General features: G+C 43.1%; 2 long non-coding RNA genes across 3 annotated transcripts; one reads left to right on the top strand and one right to left on the bottom strand.

Annotated features, from left to right (window-relative positions):
- The first annotated feature begins 96 nt into the window (after nucleotides 1-96).
- On the top strand, nucleotides 97-9,050 carry LOC119394486 (uncharacterized). Its single transcript, XR_005184151.2, has 3 exons — nucleotides 97-233; nucleotides 2,099-2,254; nucleotides 7,633-9,050. It is a non-coding gene; the product is annotated as an uncharacterized LOC119394486 (long non-coding RNA).
- A 1,182-nt stretch (nucleotides 9,051-10,232) lies between these two features.
- LOC119394485 (uncharacterized) lies at nucleotides 10,233-21,157 on the bottom strand. Of its 2 annotated transcripts, none has more exons than XR_007416121.1 (3): nucleotides 20,909-21,157; nucleotides 17,338-17,476; nucleotides 10,233-12,399 (listed from the first exon to the last, which is right to left on the bottom strand). It is a non-coding gene; the product is annotated as an uncharacterized LOC119394485 (long non-coding RNA). The 2 variants fall into 2 exon arrangements; XR_005184150.2 differs by lacking the exon at nucleotides 20,909-21,157 and adding an exon at nucleotides 20,037-20,900.
- Nucleotides 21,158-21,530: the final 373 nt, after the last annotated feature.

The following is a 21,530-nucleotide window of genomic DNA, read 5'->3' as shown; positions in this document are numbered from 1 at the left end:
TTTGCTTATTCTGACCCGCGTCAGAATAACGAAGTGCTATTTTCACGAGGGTCGGAATAGTCACTGCCCTTTCGTCTTGACAACCATTTGACAACGTAGTCCGTGAACGGGTGTTCCGTAGCGACTTCGTCGTGACTGCCTCAGAGAACGTCTAGTACTGCCTTTGCTTGATTGACGGACGTCGAGGGCGAAACAGAGCGAAGGTGCTGCAATGCGCTGCCTTGCCACAACAAGTAGCGATATCTGTTATTTCGAGTTCTGCTCCGCTAGTCTGAAATGTCGGCGTACCTGTTACATTTACATATCAGAGAGCGTGATCATATAGCTATGCTGCCGTTCTTACGTTGTGGATACGGAGCGTGCTAAACATTTCGAACTGCGGCACAAGAGGCTCATCCACGATCGCTGCGCGAGCAGAAAAAAAGTTTTCTGCGAAAGAACCGATCCTGTGTTTTCATGCACTACAGCCGCTACAGTTCGACATGGTTAACTTGCACGAACTCTTCCAATGTTCGGCTTTGCGTAAGTGATAACTGCTACTATTATTATCTCATCAACTAATAGGAACAGTTTCTTCGCGCATAAAAGAAGCCTGATTGCCATGTGAAAGAACACATGGCTCTCACTTCGTGGCAATTTCGCAAGTGTTCAGGTTTGAATGTCGAATTTGCTTACATTATGAAGTGTCATCACGCTCCATGTTTCCAAGGGATTGCAGCTGCTTGCAAGAGGAAGCAGGCGCTCTTCGTTCGCTAGTTTGATACAAGTGCCACAGTTCACCAGACAGCACTTCAACGTTTTTAGTGCGCTCGCATTTGGTGTGTTTGTAAAAAGCCTTCTACTAATTGTAAGCTGAATTGTAAGCGTACTGACGGGAAATATAAACTGAAAGACGAGAAGCGTTCACTCTTCTTTTGTACAGCGTATCTCATGTGCCTGCTTAGCTGCCCTTCAGTAAGATTATGCACCATGTAATGGTTATAAGGATTGTGAGAGTGATACATTTAAAGTAGTTGCAATAAAAAACAAATGTAAATGAAAAAGGTATGACTATATACAGCATGATATATGCATCTTTATTTAAGGCATGAACACCAAGAATGAGGTTAGCTCAAGCAACCAACTTTGCAAAAGGCCAATGGGTGCACAGTCCAGCAGCCTTACGCTTCCTGGAAGACCCTTGTGTAACATTGCTTGTCACTCTCACCAGTCAAACTTGCTTATTGAATGAAAATGTCGTAGGCTAGACTGCTCTTCTGTCTGCTATATGCTACAATATCTGCTATATGCTACAATAACATGGCAAACATGCTTTCTGTGTCCCCCGAATATAGGATTACAGCAACATGCAAGGGTGCAGCTGCCACTCTGGTGCAGTAGCGGTACTGTCCATAATGCACCATCCTTTCATAATAGTCCAAAGGTACTAGCCTACACATGGTGTTATCGACACTTGGCTCAAAGCACAACCAAGGTCTATTGAGAATGTAATTAAGTTGTACCTTCACCATCCACACTTGATGTTGAAAAATTTCTTCTGCCTACCTACAGTAAAAGCCCGAGCAAGCGCCCCCTCCTTTTTTCTGGATATTTGAAATATCTGCAAATGGGACCGAGCAAGTGCCTCCCTCTGCCTCCCGCCCTTTTACACTGCTTCATTCAGTGTTTTTATTCGCTTGACAAGGTCTAATAACGACAGCGAATGCATGCCTATTCAAAAACGCATTTCATTGGAAGCACGTGCGGCTCTTCCACCTCCATATTGAATTTTCATCCCTGACCGAGCAAGGGCCCCCCTCCAAATCTTGTCCGATTATCTTTCACCGTGGGAGTGGTGCTTGCTCCGGATTTTACAGTATTCAGTTAAAACTCTATCTAACAAAGTGATGAGGACACTTGAATGATTCCATTAAATCAGGAAGTTCGTAAAATCGAGAAGGGGATTTTTTGGCTCTTTGACATCTAAAATTGTAACATATAACAACAAGTTACCAGGCCATTGCTCTCGCGATTAATCTGATTGCTGCCCAGGTGAAAAGTCCGTGAGGCCGGCCTGAGGGTGGCTCTGACATGAGGCTCCCTTGTCGCCTTTGTCCAGGTGATGCAAGCCAGAAAGACCATTACGTGAAGCAGTGATGGGCGAACATATACGTGGAGAACGAACGAAGTGATTGTGCGAGCAGGCCAAGGCAGAAAGTTGCAAGGAGACTATTAGTGCCACGAAACCAGCCACCGCCGCCTGTAGCATCATCCGGTACGTAAGAACGCTACTGACGGCTGAGTCCATTGCTCCATGCATGGGCACAGTGGAGCGTCCAGCCTCATCAAACTAATGCTATAGGGCTAAAGCGTTAGAGTGCACGCTTGAAGAAAAACCCATCTCTGCAAAATAAATGGAAATCACCACTTTTTACGCAGTTATTTCCAAGAAAACTTTGTTAAATCGGGTTTTGTGGCTGAGCTAATTCATTAATTTCAGCCCTATGGGTATTTGCTGGGAAATCACAAAATACTTTGTGAGATCAGGAACTGCATAAAATTGTGTTTTCTTCGATCGAGTTTTAACTGAATTTCATTTCCTTAGGAAGCTACACATTACTTATATGTCTCTGCCTCTAGTCACAGAACTATATTTAAGTTGTCCCATGGGCGTGTGATGAATTTAAATGTCACGAACCATTTCTTTGCAATCAGGAAAGTTACCTGAAATATTGTAGGGTGAGCGAATTATTGTAAACATGCAGGAACTTTCTTATCTGTCCAATACTTCGTCATTGAGGGACCATTGCAGCTATGTGCTGTCATGCTGCAGCTGCAGTGCGTTAGCAGTGTTCAGACAGGCACGTTGAATCCTGTTCCATGGGTCAGTGACCCTGGGATCAAATAAACTGTTATGAGTCACTGTATGGTACTGATGATTGCCTTTAATTTTCCATTTCATAAAAGTCAGCTGGAATGATATAGGGTGAGTGAATCACTGCGGAAATGCAGGAATTTCCTCTTCTGTCCAATACTTCATGATTGAGAGATAATTGCAGTCGCAATGCGATGGCAGTGTTTGGAAGCTGCTTTGAATCCTTGTCCAGTCTTCCCGTTAAGGTCCATGTTCAACTCTCTGGCATTTGGAAAAGCCCTCAGCTAATTGTGCCTTCAGTAAAAAAAAATTAAGGAAAAAGTGAACCAAAGCAGACAGGTATAATTGGTCTAGCAAGTGTTCATTTGTACCACTGGCATAGCCAGAGGCATAGCCCCTTTGGTGTTGCACAGCTTTTCGTGCTTTCCTTCCGTCTGACTTTCTCAGGAGACACAGACAAATATGATCGTCACGACCCATAAATGTCTCTTCGATCACGGCCAGTACCCATAAGAGCCTTGGAGATTTCTCGTTCATGATAAATACGTCGTCTCCTACTTTTACTACAAGCAGTGCCATTGATGTGGTGAGCTGATTGTAGCTGTAAAATATATTCCTTGTGCCATCTCTTCCAGAAGGCATCAAGGCATGCTTTTCTTTGCCTCCAACGTCTTTGTAGTTCATCTTTGGTCAAACTAGGCTTCGTCTCCGTGATCTTGTCATCAGGAATGGAGACTGACCTTCGACCAATCAGACAATGAGCCAGTGTAAGCCGTGGCTCCTCCAGCTGACTTGGTATTACTGTCAACAGACAAGAGTGTACTATTGATTAAACTTCTGTCAGCACGGTCTCTAATTCAACATAGTTCAGCAAGGCTGTCTTCCAGGCCTGTTGTAGTGCTGTCTTTACTGTACGTATCAGCCGTTCCCAGAAACCGCCCCACCATGGGGCGCAATCCGCTATAAACTTCCATTTAATTCCATTCTGCCTGAAGTACTGAAGTATGCGTTCATCTCGGACTGACTCACACATACTTCTTAGTTCCTTTGAAGCTCTGTGAATGGAGACAGAAAGCCATATGGGTCGTACATCTCAGCTTCTGCCTTTAAAACATTCCTCTTCGTCGTCTTCATGGATGCTACGAGCTGCATAATATTGGAGGTGTCAAGCCTTTACACGTCATCTTCAGGGTACTAAAGAACTCCCAGTAATTTCTTGTTCTTAGGAACTGTTAAACGAATATCTTTATTAATGCCTTCTCTTTCTTCACTGAGATGTTGAAGACTTGTGGAATTTGTCGTCCATTTACGCAGATGCATTTCTGCTTCATTGATAACATTAGGTGCATTATTGCAGACCAGCAAAGCTGCTTCCGCTGTGTCTGCTTCGGCCACAATGTCGTCGACATAAAACTGGTGTTTTAAACCGCTGGTCATCTCTTCGTGTTCTCCCGTGGTATTCTCAAAGTGATGATGAAGAGTGGCACTAAGAAGAAACGGGCTTGATGCGGCTCCAAATGGCACACGATTCATCCTCCATACGTGCGCCTGTACTTTTTCTGCAAAACCATTTTCTTAATATTCTCGTATCGCTTTGTCATACGTGTCAACAACTCTTGGTCTTTGAGAAGCCCCCATCGGCAATAGTCATGATACGGGCGGTCCTGGCAGTTACGCCACATGAGAATTCGTGCCAAATTCCTGCATTACTTGCCCTGCACTGATAAAGCATGCATATCTGCCATGTGAAGGGGCATGAGTTATTTGGCACTTCGAAAGGGTGGTAATTCTGGTTAGTTGGTTGTCCTGTATCATAAAAAACAGTGCACAAACGGACAAACGAGTTGTCTCTGTGTTCATCCATTGTTTTTGCACTGTTTTTTACGAGTTATTTGGTACAATGTGGATGCACTGATAATGCATTTCTTCTACGGGCATTATTATTTTGACATGCCTCTAACAGTTGCAATAGAGGCCCACCCAAGTGCAAAGTAGGGGGGAGTGAAAAGTCTTTATTGTGTATGGGCCTCTGGTTGAACTTTGGCTTGTACAGTGCCCTAGCTCTCTTTATTGACATACAGTCAGCGTAACAGCACCAATAAACTTTACCACTTTGTCTTTTTGCAGACTGCGGGAACACCATTATCTAGATTGGTACGAAAAGTATATTTATGTAGTCCTCTAAGAATATCATCTGAAACCTGCTTGTGGTTACATCAGAGTGTTTACAGGTGCTTGAAGCCCTTGAAAACAGTTGAAATTGAAAAGCACATTTTCACGGCCCTCAAATTCCTGGAATTGTTTTCTTTCTCGGAACATGCTTCAATTTCTTTGCATATGGTGTCTAATATTGACTATGGCAGCTGCAATGTATAGGTAAACGTTCATCAGGCCAACTCCGAGGGCACATGCCGTACTCCTGTTATGGCTCCCGCCCTGTGTTTAACCTGCCTTCACAACTGTTAATCTTCTACCATTCATTTAATTTTCTCACCTGGTCTACTTCCTCTCAACTTTCTTCCTGGTGACTTGACTTCACCTCCAGCACTTGTGCTATTTTTTTTCTCCTCTATATCTAACTCTGTATCTAACTCTATATGGGTCAGTCCACGCCAAACGTCCCAGCCATTTTGGCAACTATCTCAAATGTACTGAAAAAAAATCGTGCCGATTTATTACGTTGAAAAGAGTGAATTGCTAGAATATTTACGAGAGAAAAAATTTTTTAATCTTGTGGGTGCCTTCCAAATTTACCAGAATGTCACCTGGCTGTTGTTTGTAAGAAAATTTATTCTGAGAGTATTGTTTCTTGTTTTAATACCAAATTTGGTTTACATATTAAGCAAAGGTGTTTGTGTAAGCTGTTTAAAGCTCAATAATATTAGTAAAATTTTTCTGCCATATACGCCTCCAGGAATTTCGCCAAAATGTTCTATGTTTGCATTTTTTCCATTGCGATATTGCGCCTTGTATGAATATACGAGTAATGAATACTTACTCTACAGAAGGTATATTTTGCGATAAAAATATTTTCAGATCCCTCGAGTTTCTAAACATTACGTGAAAAAATCACGAATTTCAGAAAATCGTCGTTTTGGTGCACATTGAGACGCGATTTAGACCACGTGGTGCTCCAACTAAAAATCGGCTTTATACCTCAATCGAAAGCAACTAAAGAGTTCTTCTTATATGGCAAGTTTTATCATTACAATTTTCGTTTTAAGGAAGAAAATAATTTTGGTTGTTCCCCATTGATGACTATCTCCCCATTTGGTCACATGGCAGCTTCCTCATTGATATTCCCAATTGCCGTCAATGGGGAACATCAAAAATTATTTTCTTCCTTAAAACGAAAATTGTAATGATAAAACTTGCCATATAAGAAGAACTCTTTAGATGCTTTCGATTGAGGTATAAAGCCGAATTTTAGTTGGAGCACCACGTGGTATAAATCGCATCTCAATGTGCACCAAAACGACGATTTTCTGAAATTCGTGATTTTTTTGAGGGGTCTGAAAATATTTTTATCGCAAAATATACCTTCTGTAGAGTAAGTATTCATTACTCGTATATTCATACAAGGCGCAATGTCGCAATGGAAAAAATGCAAACATAGAACAATTGGGCGAAATTCCTGGAGGCGTATATGGCAGAAAAATTTTACTAATATTATTGAGCTTTAAACAGCTTACACAAACACCTTTGCGTAATATGTAAACCAAATTTGGTATTAAAACAAGAAACAATACTCTCAGAATAAATTTTCTTACAAACAACACCCAGATGACATTGTGGTAAATTTGGAAGGCACCCACAAGACCAAAAATTTTTTTCTCTCCTAAATATTCTAGCAATTCACTGTTTTCAACGTAATAAATCGGCACAATTTTTTTTCAATACATTTGAGATAGTTGCCAAAATGGCTGGGACGTTTGGCATGGAATGACCCATATCTAAATCTTCTAGCTCAAACAATGTCCACTGTCCTTATGCAGCCAAAGCTTTAATAAAGTGCTGTGTGTGAGCCAGACACCAATTTTGTATTCTTAATCTGTAAAGCTAACGATATTCATTTGGAAACATTGTTATTGCAAAAAGCTTCTACTTGGGATGCTGCTTTATATCCTTGAGAAACTTTCAGTAGTGATTTTAAAGTCCCTTGGAATTGGGCTATCGAAACCTGTACAAACCCTGCTACCTTCTCAGCCTAGAGTTAAAGGGACACTAAAGAGCAAAACGATTTTTCTCATATTAGTAAACTACTCTTTCGCAATACCAAAAACACCACGCTTGCTGTGAGAAAACACGCAAAAACAAAATGTGGGTGGTGACGCCACCTTGAAGTTTCCGCACCATTTGCCATGACTGCGCCTACTAGGGACTACGTAGATCCTAATCGGTAAAAATGAAGTACATTGTCCTCTGAGGGTGCCATAGACTTAACATACCAAGTTTGGGGTAATTTTGTTGAGCCAGTGGTGCCAAAATACGATAAATACACTTTAAAAACCGTGACGTCACGTGGGGAGATTTTGGCATGAAATTTAAAAAATGAAACTTTGAACTTGATTTTCTCCTCTATTAATAAACCTATGATGGCGAAATCAATGACATCAGTGTTCTCAGAGCACAATTCATCCATCTAAACCGATTCATTGTTTTTCTTTAGTGTCCCTTTAAACTAATGAACAGTTTTTGTGATTCACATTTATGAGAATGAATGCAATAGGGTTTTCAGCTGTACTATAGTGTGCAAAATACAACCTTTATTTGTGCAGGTGCCCGTGCTGCAAGTTCAGTCGTAACTCCTGTGGAGGGGGACCGACCCCATGGAGAAAATAGGGGCTGACGAGCTGCGTTTAAGTATGCTTTGCTGGTGCTTTTAGCTATTTCAAAAGACACAAGAAGTCGCCCGACATCACTTGGCCATAGGCTGCTCTTCCTCATCTCAATGAGCATAGCTCTTGGAACACTGGCTCCGCCAGAAAACTAGCCATAAAGTTCAAGGTAAAGTTTTTAAACCATGTACTTTTTGTCATCTCATGTGAGCTGCCATACACACATAGATGAACCTTTGTTGTTGCTTGGAGGTAGACTTCATGCTTCTCTCCCAGCAGCCCAGCTCTCTTCTCTTTCTATTATGTATTACTTTTCTTTGATTTATGCTTTAATGACCAAAGTATGCATGCTCACTCCCTGCGTGTGAAGGAGAAATGCACCGGTGTTTAAACACCATAAAAGGATGCAAAAAGTTAAAGGACCCCTTGTGACTTTTTTTACTGTAATTTGTAGCCTTGTGTCTGGAAATGCCGAAATTGAGTGAGTCATAAATGCTCTGACATATCGTATAATTAATGCTAGTGTGTCTAATTCTGGCCACTTTTAGCTTCATTTTGAAACACCCGCCTGAGATTGTAAGAAACTACTTCCCCACAGCGGGGAAGCACCTAGGACATTGTGCGCTAAAGGTTTGGTGACATTGACAGCGCAGTTTTCAAATCGGGGGCCCCGCGCGCGATAAAGAATGAAACGATGTGGGTGCTTCGGTATGAGGTAAGCCGGTTAAGTGCATGTCCCCTCAGGAAAATGAAAAGCATTCCTGGCTTAAGCAGCCAAAACCACCCTGAGAGCAGCCCGACAACTGAGCGAGAGGGACGAGAAACAATAGCCCTCGTCAGGTGCCAGTTGTGGTATTGTGTGCATCCTGTCCATCTTTTGTGACGTCAACAATACTGGCTTTTCTTGTGGAACGTCACACGGGGCCTTCATCTATTTCATATTAGTGGAGGTGTCGCGAGGTGCTGCCAACTCAGATGAGCACTCACGCTTACTTTAAAACCAAATTAAAATATCTTAAAGGTAACGTTTGCCACTATTAATCGGCCAGAAGTGACCACGTGTGCAGGACAGTCAAACAACACAAACATCTCGAGGTCTTGATTTTGCTGTCAGGGGCCCATTAAACGGAACCAAAAGTATGCAGAGGGGACAAGAGCCGTATGGGTCCACCCTATGTGTTTTTAAAAGCTGTAAATGATTTAAAGTAGTACTGTGTATTCTACTTTAGGAGACCGGTAAGCATTCATCATACTTGCAGAAAAACTTTTTTTCATAAAAACGTTACCAAGCTTATGTTGAATGCACTAATCTTTCTTTGATGGAAATGATTTCAGTAACATTATTTTGTCACTGTATAACCATGGCGGTAGCGATCTTGCCATGCTTTCTTTTGTTCTTCAGCTTTCGAATACTATTCTTCTATGTAGGAGTGTGTTTTCCCATCAGAGACTGATGCTGGGACTGTTGGTACATAGTTCAAAATGTACGTAGGGAAGGAGGAATTGTACAAGCACAGACACCCAGTGTGTGTGCATTCCATTACTTCCTCTTGTGTAAGACTCCTTGAGGCTGAGTGTTGTTCTTTCAAACTCTTTTAGTGAAATTGTATGAGCTATGTTTATTGCATAAAAATAAAGCAGTCTTTATAACTGAAATCTTGACTGTCTCAAATGAAATAATTTCACTTTTCACACAGCTTAAAATTTTATTTAACTACGAAACAAAAAGGGGGCGCCGACCATTCTAAACAGAACATTTATGACGTTTCGACTTCCAGCATGGAAGCCTTGTTCACGATGAATACATCATCAGAAGTGGCTCGTTTTATTTGGAAGACGAAACGTCATAAACATTTTGTTTGGACTGGTCTGTGTCTCTTTTTTATTTCAAATGTACCCTCCTAGTCAGACTGGATTCCGCCATGATCCCGACTTCAAATGTCATATAACGTACCAAGTGCTCACTGAACAGCAACATCTTGTGTTGACAAGTGTGTAGAAGACTAGGAGTGGCACAGTCATCATTAGGATCTATTCAGTGTGTTCTAATAAAGGAAGATGTCGATGGAGGGCTTCACCATGGGGACAGCGGCTCATCGTTTTTTCTTCAATTGTGTTTTTCTCCATAATACATTGAGAGCCAATCTTTGAGATAGAGACTTAGGACAGAAAGCTAGGGCTATTTCTGAAGTGTAGTAGCTTGTAATGTTTTAATTGTCATAATCTTTCACAAGTGGCAAAAATTGATTTTCTTAATGAGTGGGACCTTTAATCTTTGTTTTTGCAATCACAAAAATCACATTTTTTTTTGCAATCACACAAAAAAAAAGGTACAAAATCGAATTTTTGAACTTCGCGCCGAACCCTACTACCGGTCAGTCAGCATGACGTCACTAATCGATTTTATTTTTTTTTATCTACGGCTGGTTTCTGCAGATCAAAATGTTACGAAGCCTCAGCGAGAGTGGAAAAGCGCAAGACCATCTTTGTTCCACACCTTGAGCTCAGCCAAATAACCCAGAAGTATGTTACGCAGTAATAAATGTTTCCCATGGAGAAAAAGTTCTCTATTTTATGCATTTATGATTGGCGCCCGCAAATGACGGATCGATTGAAGGCGCTTAAAAATCGCGATTTCGGTTTAGGTTTCTGATTGCGTGAAGCGCCACCTGCTTCCTGCTGCAAGCGTCATGGCGACTTCCTGTTTACTTTTCTGGCTCCAACGCGTGCGTACAACTTCCAAACTTCTGCGCTGTTCTACGTGACATTGTGAAATCTATATGTATATATACGCGGTGGTCATATGTAGCACCACCCGGAGCATCAAGCACCAATATATGATATGCGACACTTTGCCTACTGGTCGTCAGAAGGTAAGCAAAACGCCACTGCATCCTGCACAAGCTTGCGCGGCCCGCGTGGTAAGGCGAATATGTAGTGCTTCTACTGCTACCGCTGCCCTTGCATTTGGGAATGACGCTTTTCTGCTTTAATATCGCGTTAACTATAGCGACCAAGGCCTGCGTGTTTAATGTGGAAGAGCGTGAGCTGCGCATACACGGACTTTAGAGAATAGACGACGCATCGTGTTTTCTGTTCTCGTTCGAAACATGTCCTCAGTTCTCGATCGATTCCAACGAACTAGAACTTTCTGTCCGGATTTTTAAAACGATATCGCATTTGTTCTTCCGCATGGTTACAAATAGACACCACATGGAAAGAAGTGAGATTGTACGAATGAAATTGCTCTCCAAGAAAAGGTGGACAGAAATATGGGCTTCAGAGCAGTGTGCATAGATTGCAATATTTAAAGTATACCAAGACGATTTAGACAACCTGTAGTCACATAAACCTGGCCACACAGCATTTGTACAGAATCGTCTCTCGTCTCAGGGTATCATTAACGTCTATCGCTCATCCTTTACAAGTTAAATGCGGCCGCCGTGGCCGGGATTCGTTCCCGCGCCCTTTGGATAACCACACCACCGTGGCGCGTCTCTTTGATGGGGTCCTTCTATGCCAAACGTCCGCGACATTGCACTCGTACTTCTCAAGATTCTGTTCTAAAAATCGTGGCCAAGCATTTTTGTGCAATATTCGGCTTCCTTCATGAAACTGTCATTGTAAGAAAATTTTTTTCTGTGTCCTTGGGAGGGATTTGAACGTTGCCATAGTGGTTGCTAGAAAAGGAATGGTGATTTCTTATTTCCTCCCATTGCGTCCGCTATTCAGTCTCGCGATATGCTTTGTGGTGAAGCAAAAAGGCCATTCTGCGTCCATTCTGAGAATTTTTAAAAAATTCCACAATGTATATCAACACAATACAATAACACCACATGCCAGGATAGTTGCCAGTAAGTGTGTCATAAAAGTATGGAAGTCGATGACCGAGAAGTTTCAAAGAATGAGGGGCGCAAACATAGAAAAATGTGTAAATGGGGTGTCGCACCACCCATATACACAGAAATACGAATAGACCACATCAAAGTCCAAGTACCAAATTGCCACACGAACTTTTTTTTTTTTTCGATTCAATTCTGCCAAAGACAGCATCTGAATAGAACCACCTCCTCGCCTTTGTCGCCAATAACCCAGACCATTAATCTTTTCAAGCTGCCTTGCTTAACATTGTATAATGTACATGTATTAACAACTCTCCTCTGTAACGCTATTTGGAATTGAGAGTGAGTTAAAGAAATGCATGACTTATGTTCAGGCACATGCAGTTTGGTGATGCAGTCAAATTAAAATTGCACTTGTTTCGAAGGGTGTACAAAGGAAATTCGATTCTGAAAGTTTAATTATAGTGATTTTTGTTTTAAGTGAGAAAAATTTATGTTGAGCATGTGCCGCGTCCTTGGACGGCAGCTCGTAAGTCCGCTTCCTTGGGGCAAGGGAAAGATGCAACGGCCACACAAGTGGCAAGATTTTATGCTGCTTTGTGTATTTCTATGCTTTGACAAGCATTCATAGGCTTTCTGCAGTGCCACCAATCCGCCATGTTTCAGATGGTTTGTTCAGAAATATACTGTTATAGTATAATAAAAGTATATAACAAACACTGGGGATACACTTTAATTCTTTTTTGCAGCTCCCATAAACGTGACTCGCACATCCGCAGGTCGTCCTTTGGCTGCATCCCTTGGAAGCACATAAAATGAGCATTGCGAATGACGCGTCTACTGCTTCCTTGTCATACAGGAGAGCCTGTAAAAAAAAAGTGAGAGCGATAAATATATAAAAGGACAGTGCCGCCTTACAATTACTGTGCTGAAGTGAGTGCCAACAAAAGCTGCACTAAGTGCAAGGCTCGTTCTTAAAAGGTGTTAAAGGGGTACTGACACGAAAAATTTCAGTTGTTTTTTTTGCGTCAAATGCGAGGCCAAGCCCTCAAGAGCCTACAAACGGTAGAGCTAAGCGCAAGTGCACCCTGAAAAAGTAATTACAATATGTTTTTAAAGGCTAGTTTCGGTTCCTACTTTACCCTGATGTCACAACACGGTATGAGCTTCTCGTCACGTGCTTGCACAATATATAGTGACGTTTCCACGGCTGCTCAGCACCGTGGCTCCGTTGATGACGCACAAGCGGCCATTTTGAACGTTTCGCTGACGCACAAGTGGCCATCTTCGAAGTGTTGGTACCTGACGTCATCACAACTAGCCAGACTGCTGCGTGAAGTCACCAGAATTAGTACTGTAGCCTGACGTCAAGCTAGTGTCGGTGTCGGTAGGTGCGCCATGGAAAAGTTACTTTCACATAAACATAAAATATCTGATCAGCCTTTGCTGAGCTTCACACTTGCTCAGAGGCGTCTCTGCATACAGGAGATTTGTATGGCGGAGTAAACTCGCCTTCAAAAAAAGGCGTCAGTACCCCTTTAAGCGCCGGTTACACACACAAGTCAAAAGTTAAGTATAAAGTTCGTCTTTGAATGCGGCAGTTAGTGAAGAGAAAAAAAAAAACTGGGGGCAGCTACGTACTATTGGCGCGAAGACTGAGGAAACAAAGCTGGTGGCGTTCCCCTCCTCCTCACCCTCTTTTCCCTTTCCACCCCTTGCTATAGTGTACTATTAAAGAATATGCTATGCCTCACCGGTCTCCCCTCCTCCTCACACTCACTTCTGTTTCCCTTCCCTTTTCCATACTATTGGGCATGAGGCCCACCACTGGAAAAGCTGGCGCCACTGTCAACGTGACAGATAGACATGATCAGCAGTAGCATTGTCTGCTTAGGGAGCACCGACATGTGCTGAAAACAATATTTTTGAATAGCACCTGCGCTGCAATTTTGACTAAATGAGGAGTTCTCCCGCTTCAGCTGAGCACTTGACAACACTTGAAAGCACAGCAATATGAAAACGTGAGCTTAGTAACTTCGTAACGTACTCGTTACTATTTCGGAACTGTAACTGCTGCCGGCCAATTTGTCTGCTGAGCGCCTATTTAACGTATAGGTGCGGACGTATTCACTAAGAGAGGCAATCTTTACGATGACAGCTTTGAAATGCAGCTGTTGCTTAAATTCCACAAGAACTTGTGGAAACTTCTCCTTACAGTAATCTGTGCGGTAACTTTGTTTTCAAAAAGGAATGTGCTTCTTTCGATCGGCAACTGTGGGTACACGTTTCTGTAGTTATTAAATTTTTCCACGAATGAGGCTGATCTTGAACACTTTCACATAAACGCTCGCAATTCTCGCGGCAATTATACAGGTTGTGATGTCTCTTTATGAAGAGCGTTGATGATAAAATCTTTTGTGCAGTCACACTGCGAAAAAAGTTCGGCATATCCCTCGCCTTGTGGGAATCGGTTCCATGCAAAGCAGTCAGCGAGTAGCTGTGCGTGCTGCATTTTTTGGCTTTGAGCCAAGGAATACAAATGTAAAGCTTATTAGACTGCTTGAAAAGCAGAGCTAACACTGGAACCGCCATTAAAATTATCTCGACATGATGCCTGAATCATAGGAGTATATAAGTATTGCTTATTGCCTTGTTATAAAATTAGATAGCCAGCACTGCAACCACAACTGACCTTGCACCGACATTACGCCTGTGTTGGGTTTTTTTTCCGAAATCAGTTTCAAGACCTGGCGTAGCTCTGTGGTAGAATACCTGACTGCCACGTTGAATGCCTGGGTTTGATTTTCTGCTGGGGTCCTGATTTTTAATGTTTGAATTCATTAGGTCAACGCTGCTGATATCGGTTTTTCTTAACGCACTCTCATTTAAATTACCAATGTCTGTTCTCGCCGTTCCTGGGTTGATATATACTGTCAGTCACCCGTGGCACATACCCGCATACTGCAGCCCGTGGTATACAGGGTGTGTACCACACGTATGTAGAGGAAAGGGTTTGACGACGTATGCGAAAGGATTTTAACATTATTCATGTCATGACCAGACTATCGTGTTCGTCAAATTCTCTTACCCTCCGATGCCAGTTTTGGCCCACACTAAGTTAGAACACCAGATGTAGGTAGCTAGATAGATAGATAGGTAGATAAGTATACATAGAAACGTTCAAAGTGCCTTTGGTTCGCTAAGAAATGCTTCACATTTAAAATGGCTTTACCATGTGTCACGCGAGTTAGAAGCCATCACATCTAACTGTCCAGGTGACTTTAGGTAACTATACTCTTGCCAAGGTACGATACATTTGTCCAACTTATTCTTCTTAAATCTGTACTTCACGTAAAATTGTCATTTGGGCTAGAAGTTTTATGTAAATATATAAACATCAGCTTTATAAAATTGTTACTTGGGATTCCTGCAGCAATAATGCAGTGATTAATATTTATGACCATGAAGTAACAACAAAAGTAACGTCCGTTACTTTTTTTCGGTAAATGTAATGGTAACACGTTAACTTTTTAAGAGGTAACGTAGGGCGGTAACGCGTTCCTTTTTTGTTAGCGTAACGGGTAACGTATTTAGTTACTTTTTCTCAGTAATGCCTACAACACTGACAATTATAGATGCTTATTTATGCTACGGCTGCGTCATCGCTTAATTGAGGCTTCATTCTCGTATGATCTATTTATTTATACAGACGGACCACTGTAAGAGTATATTTCTTTTGGTGAATTCCATTGGCAGATTCGGAGCACTTCCGGTAGCAGTTTTTCTGCTCCATTCAGAGCAAGTCCGTTCCATTGGCGGATTGAGAGTGCTCCCTGTATGTTTCATTGGCAGATCTGGAGCAGCTCCCGCTACTCCTCGAAAAGCGGCGGATTCGACCGGAAGTCGCAAGCTCCCAGCGTGTGCACGCAGAGCGTGGCGTACCGCATGCGCGATGCAATGTGCTGTCTGACCGCACCCGTTTTCTCCGCTCGTGCCCGTGAAGGCGAAAACGGCGCAAAACGCAAGGAATGCTGGGCGCTTGCGAAGCAAATGTGCGCTAGCGGCCCCTACCATTTGCTCTGGCGGAGCCCTCGTGTTCCATTGACAGATTTCCTTCAGTTGCTCTCCGCCGGAGTGAAGTGCTCCGGCGCAGAGTTCGTCGGCCACTCCGAATCCACCAGTGGAATTCACCATTCAGAAGCGTGAAAATCTGGGCCGGTTAGTTCATGTTTAGGTGCGAGGAAACCAGCAAAACTCAAAAACAAGGACGATAGAAGAAGGCACATTCAAGCGCACACCATCGCCGGAAACGGTGTTTTGCTTGAATGTGCCTTCTTCTATCGTCCTTGTTTTTGAGTTTCGCTAGTTTCCTCGCACCTAAATTCACCATTAGGGATTGCCCACATTTCATGCAAGAAGATTGTTTGGGGATGCCCCATCACGGCGACCGCTCGCAATGTGCACTCACTGTACAATTTAAACAGATAGCGCCTGTAAGCAACCCTGTGCTTTCTTTTCATCCAAAATTATTATTTTGATTGTAAAAACTTCTTTCGTTTGAAAGTATCCACAGAAATGTCCGTTAGGGCTTCCACGTGATGTTTTCACAGAGCGCCGATAGCGAAACCGATGAGGAGTGCGCCGACATTATCCTACCTAGAACGCAAGTGCGGTGCATCCGATAAGAGGATGACTCCATAACTCCTCGCCTCCAATACTATACAAGACTGTTGTGCTATGCTTTACGCTCTCCGCTCCTCCTAACATCACTCCTTACCCTCACTTCCTTTCCCACCCCGTATTATACTATACTATGCAAAGCTATGCTATGCTAGAAACTGCTTGGCACATATCCACTTTTTGTGGCACATACCTGTAGAGTTTTTGCTAACACCTCACGGTGGAACTTCTTTCACAAGTAACCATCGAATGGCTTCTTTGAAGGAGTTTATTGCCTCACGAATCAACCGCCCCAAAAATTTTTTAAATCCGTGCGTACGAGCGGAGTTAGAGATTTGTCGCACGCTGTAATTGCTTTCTCTCTCATCCCAACGAGCGCACTGGAAGCTAAGCAGGGGAGGGATGGCACAGGGGAAAGAAGTTACATCATCTGCACGTCATCATTTGGTGCACTTTTTCTTTTTCCTTTCGAACGCATCGTGAGTGCATGCGCAGGCACGTGGCACGTTAACTATGCAGCTGACGATGCTCAAGTCAGCTGACAGCCCGTGAATTTGGGTATATGGCATAATTTGTAGAAAGAAGAGGGAACGATTTCTAGCTGACTTTCAGAATTAATGGTAAATTCCAGGCCTTGTGCTGCGCTATAATGTTTGGCTCGCGTGCTCTCAGGAGCCTCGACTACCGATCGGCAGTGTTTTCTAACCATGCCGAAAAAGTGTTTCAGGGCCCCTTTTAAAGAACTTCGCTGTTGAAAAAGAAAAGGAAATAGCAGGGGGACAAGCTAGGAGAGTGCTGCCCTCACTTGTTCCTCTCCTAATTCTTTCTTTTTTGATAGTGCCAAGTCACCAAAAGTATTATGGTTTGTTTAGACGATGATTGCCTAGCAGATAAATGCACACACACATACAGCAGAGGAATGAGCAATTATGATCGAGTTAAACAGAGTGACTGTTAATATGAGGCTGCTAGAAACCTGCTTTCACTTGTGGAGCTGATGTTCAGCCTTCATTTCTGTGGTTGGTGCATGAAGACTAGGACTGTGTTTTGTTCTATCTAGCACAACTGAGCAACCTTGTACCAGTGCATGCACGTGGCCCTGTTTACATGAAAGTGTGTTCACCTTTGCAGCTCGCAGATGTTGAACAGCTGATGGCGCAAGGAGAATGCCAATATCTTCCTTGTACATTTCAAAACAATTCTTGAACATGTAATTCCCGTCCAGAAGTGTTGCGTCCTTTAGTCATCCTACTGTGTTGCTCCTGAAATGCAATAAAAAGTACAATGTGAAAATTTGCTCTGGTGTCTCTAATTAAAGACATTATTCAGACTGCATGTTCAGACTCCAAAACTTTCATATTGACCAAGCATATTCACTGAACCAAGTGTGCAAGGGGTCCAAGAACAAATAACTTCCAAGATTGGCAACATTTCAGTCCATAATCAGAACAGGCATTCCAACTATTTCTCAAGGCCGTGAATTAAAACCGTGATTTGTGTTAAATTTGACAACAGCAGCATGCTTGGGCACATAGTGCATGTTGATGTTGGGCAGCAGCTCGTTATGCGCAGTTTTTAGCAAATCTTTAACATTAATTTTTATGCACATGGCTGTTCAGCGACAGCGACCATACGTAGTAGTGTAATAGGGTTTCACTGGAGAACAACGGATGCCCCACAGTGGTGGGGCTGCAGATGTTTACAGCCAGCCACTTTTGTGATGTGCAGAATGCTGAAACGAGCAAATACATTTGTTTTCTCAACAATGCCTGTGCATTGATTGATTGTGCCACTTAAAGGGACTGACAACCAATTTTTAGGGCACCTATCTTCTTTAGCGCAATGGAAAGCTAACTGGTCAGATTGTCTAGCCATGGAATGGTAACGTGGAAAACGCCGTGAAACATTTTTAATCAGAATTTTTCTATCTGCGGCGAATATGAACTCTTAAACACACTTGACAACACATGCTGCAAACAATGAATCCGAGAGCGGTTTGTGTTTTAGCGCGAAGCTTTACTGCGCATGCGTGCACTCTGCGCGCATGCGCCGCGGCTGGACATGGGCCACTGGCGGCTGTGAAGGCAGCGCCGCTTTTCACCATGCAACTTCTTTTACCTCGTAGGCAGCATAGAACTGAGCGGGGATAGATAATAATATGCATACTCTAACTTTGAGGACCAATTATGGCGTGCATGACAGCATCACACTACGTATACGTACAGAAAAGTGACCGACTTCATAATCCAGCTTCAAGGCTCTTCCGCTAGGCTGCGCAACATAGCGGTTTTTGTTACTTTTAAGCATGATTTAAAAATATAAATCCTACTCGCAACGCGAAAAGGATGCTGGAATCTGTCACTATATTTCACGATCTTTTCATTTTTACCAGGATCTAATAGCACGTTCTGCCCAGTTGTCGGTCCCTTTGAAGGCCCCCTGACAACACAACTTCAAAGCCAAAATCTTCTGTGTTCCATTCTCCCGCATACATAGGTAACTCAAACCATGTATTACTGGTGAACATAGTCTTAAACGCATTTTAATATGGTCTCAAAGGAAGCGCAAGTGCCCGAATTGGTGACAACTTGTGACCACATTATCAGTATGATGCATTTAGTGGCTACTCAGGCCCACTGATAATTCACCTGTTCTACGAGCATAGTCGACATCAATGACGGACAAGCTTGCAGGGCGCACAACGAGGGCTATCGTCATTCACCTCTCTTGCTTTATTCTTGGGCTGCTTTCTAGGTGCTTCTGGATGCTTACGCCAGTGGTATTTTAAACATTGCAAGATATAAACAAGCATTCAAATAGTGGTGAGGTTTTTTTTGTTCCCAAGGGGGGCTGTGAAATGGGTGCCCTGCTGGCAGCTGTACTTTAGTAAACAAAATTCAACAGAAGCTCCCTCGTCAAGTCACCTGCTCAAGAAACTCAACCACCTGAACGGAATGGAGTCACTATTTTAGCACTTTACTTCTTCTCATGCTGGTAATAAATTGCTTGTATCTAAAAAAAAAGGATTTGGAAAAGTTTCCAAGTCACTGTGGTATGTGCGTAAGGTGATTATGACAGTGTACAGCTTCATATTCGTTGTGTGACTGTCAGCAGATTATCTTGGAATGTCTCTGCTAGGTACACAACAGTGAAGTTGCTAAACGAAGTTTGCCACCTAAACATGCGGAATGAAAATAATGCTTATGGAGATTAGACGCAGCAGTCTCTAATACAACATATGTGTCACTGCTGCTGGCCCTGGAACAACTGTAAAATAAGCATTACAACAGCTGTAACTTGCAACAGTATAGTATAATAACAGTAATAGTCACGGAACTTTTATTTGGCAGCGAGCATCGCCTGCCTGTGTTACATGCTCCGTGTTGACATGAGCTGCGTGACAGTGTGTATCGCAAATTTTTTTTTTTCTCTGACACCATTGATGCCCTAGCTGAGCTGTGCGCCACCAATCTAGCAGGTGGTGACTTGTAAAGCTGACACATCGTGCAAGGCTTGTAAGCCATCTGGCAAGCGGGGTTGCTTCAGCTCATTGCTGCAGTGGGCATCTTGCTCTCGCTATCCACTCAACCTTCAAAATTGGATAGCACAAGATTGAACAGGTCCTGTGCATCTGTGTTCCTTCTAAGTCTTGTTCGATTTCCCATTATGCAATTTTGAAGATTATGAGCCAACTAGCCTATCAACGTATTTTGTTTGTTATCCACCCAACGCCCGCAGGATCCACATGTCTGCGGCTGTAGCTTCACCCCTGGAGACACACTTTGCCCGAGTTTAGGCTGATCGGTGATCGTTCCCATATACCTTTTGTTTGTCCGCATGCTTTTGGAGATGGTCACCGTACAAGAGAATATAAGAACAGCTGGTAGTGTGGTGGCACATTGCAGAGCAGATCTTCCACACACTTGGTCTCTGTTGCCTGACGGCGCGTGCTCGATGGAGCTTGACCTGTCGAGTGCGCGTGACGGTTGGCTGTTTGACAAGTTGAGGAGGCAAAGCAGGGTCGAGGAGGGTGTCACTATAATTGCTTGCAGTTGCCTTGGTATGCTGTGCGTGGCTCAATTCATGGTGCAAATGATTTGATGATGATGTAGAATAAATTCTTACAAAAAATTTCAAAGACAGTTTCAGGGTCCCTTCAAAGTCAAGTTTACTTGGCTCTTATCCTATTCGAAATTATCTTCGTGAATACTTTGTACAATGATGAGGCTGACATGTCTAGTTTAAATTCTTTTATGGCTCCATTTTTTTTGTATTAGTAAAACATTGGCGTTTTTCCAACTCTGTTACATTCGAATTTTTGCATCTTGCCGTATGACCGTGTGCGGTACGGCGTCACTCTCTGCGTACCTTTGCAAAACAAGGCGGCTGAATGAACGGCTTGGGCACTCCAGACAAGCGTGATTCATACTGTAAGACATGTTTCGGTACATAAAACTAGTACAAGTAATGGCGAAGTTAACGAAACATCGCCCTGCGCACTGTTAGAATAAAATGATAAGTCGTTCTTTAGCTGTTTCTTGTTTACAAGTACCAGGTTTTCAAACGCCCCAGTCGGCCAACAGGATTATTCATTACCGCAGTACAACGAATCTAAGAACTTGCCTAGGATTAACGATAAGGGAGTGCCCTTACTACTAGTCGATGAGATAATATCAGTAGCGGTTATCACTTACGCAAAGCCGAACATTGGACGAGTTCGTGCAAGTTAACCATGTCGAACTGTAGCAGCTGTAGTGCATGAAAACACACGATCGGTTCTTTCGCAGAAAACTTTTTTCTGCTCGCGCAGCGATCGTGGATGAGCCTCTTGTGCCGCAGTTCGAAATGTTTATCACGCTCCGTATCCACAACGTAAGAACGGCAGCATAGCTATATGATCACGCTCTCTGATATGTAAATGTAACAGGTACGCCGACATTTCAGACTAGCGGAGCAAGAACTCGAAATAACAGAGATCGCTACTTATTGTGGCAAGGCAGCGCATTGCAGCACCTTCGCTGTTTCGCCCTCGACGTCCGTCAATCAAGCAAAGGCAGTACTAGACGTTCTCTGAGGCAGTCACGACGAAGTCGCTACGGGACACCGGTTCACGGACTACGCTGTCGAAACGAAAGCTGCACGACTCGCGGTCATCGTCGTCGGTACAGAGACAAGAGACGAACGCGCGAACATACATGCACACGTGGAACAGATGGAAAGCCGACACCGGTCGACCGGTCGGCGAAGCGAAGCGGCGTTCCAGAAAGCTCCGCCAAGATGTGACGGCGCCACCATCGAAAATCCCTAGAGATTCTC

The sequence above is a fragment of the Rhipicephalus sanguineus genome, chromosome 5, assembly GCF_013339695.2.
Source record: "Rhipicephalus sanguineus isolate Rsan-2018 chromosome 5, BIME_Rsan_1.4, whole genome shotgun sequence".
In the NCBI taxonomy this organism is placed as follows: Eukaryota; Metazoa; Arthropoda; class Arachnida; order Ixodida; family Ixodidae; genus Rhipicephalus; species Rhipicephalus sanguineus.
The sequence above is the reverse complement of the archived record's forward strand: the minus strand, read 5'-3'. Positions and strand labels throughout refer to the sequence as shown.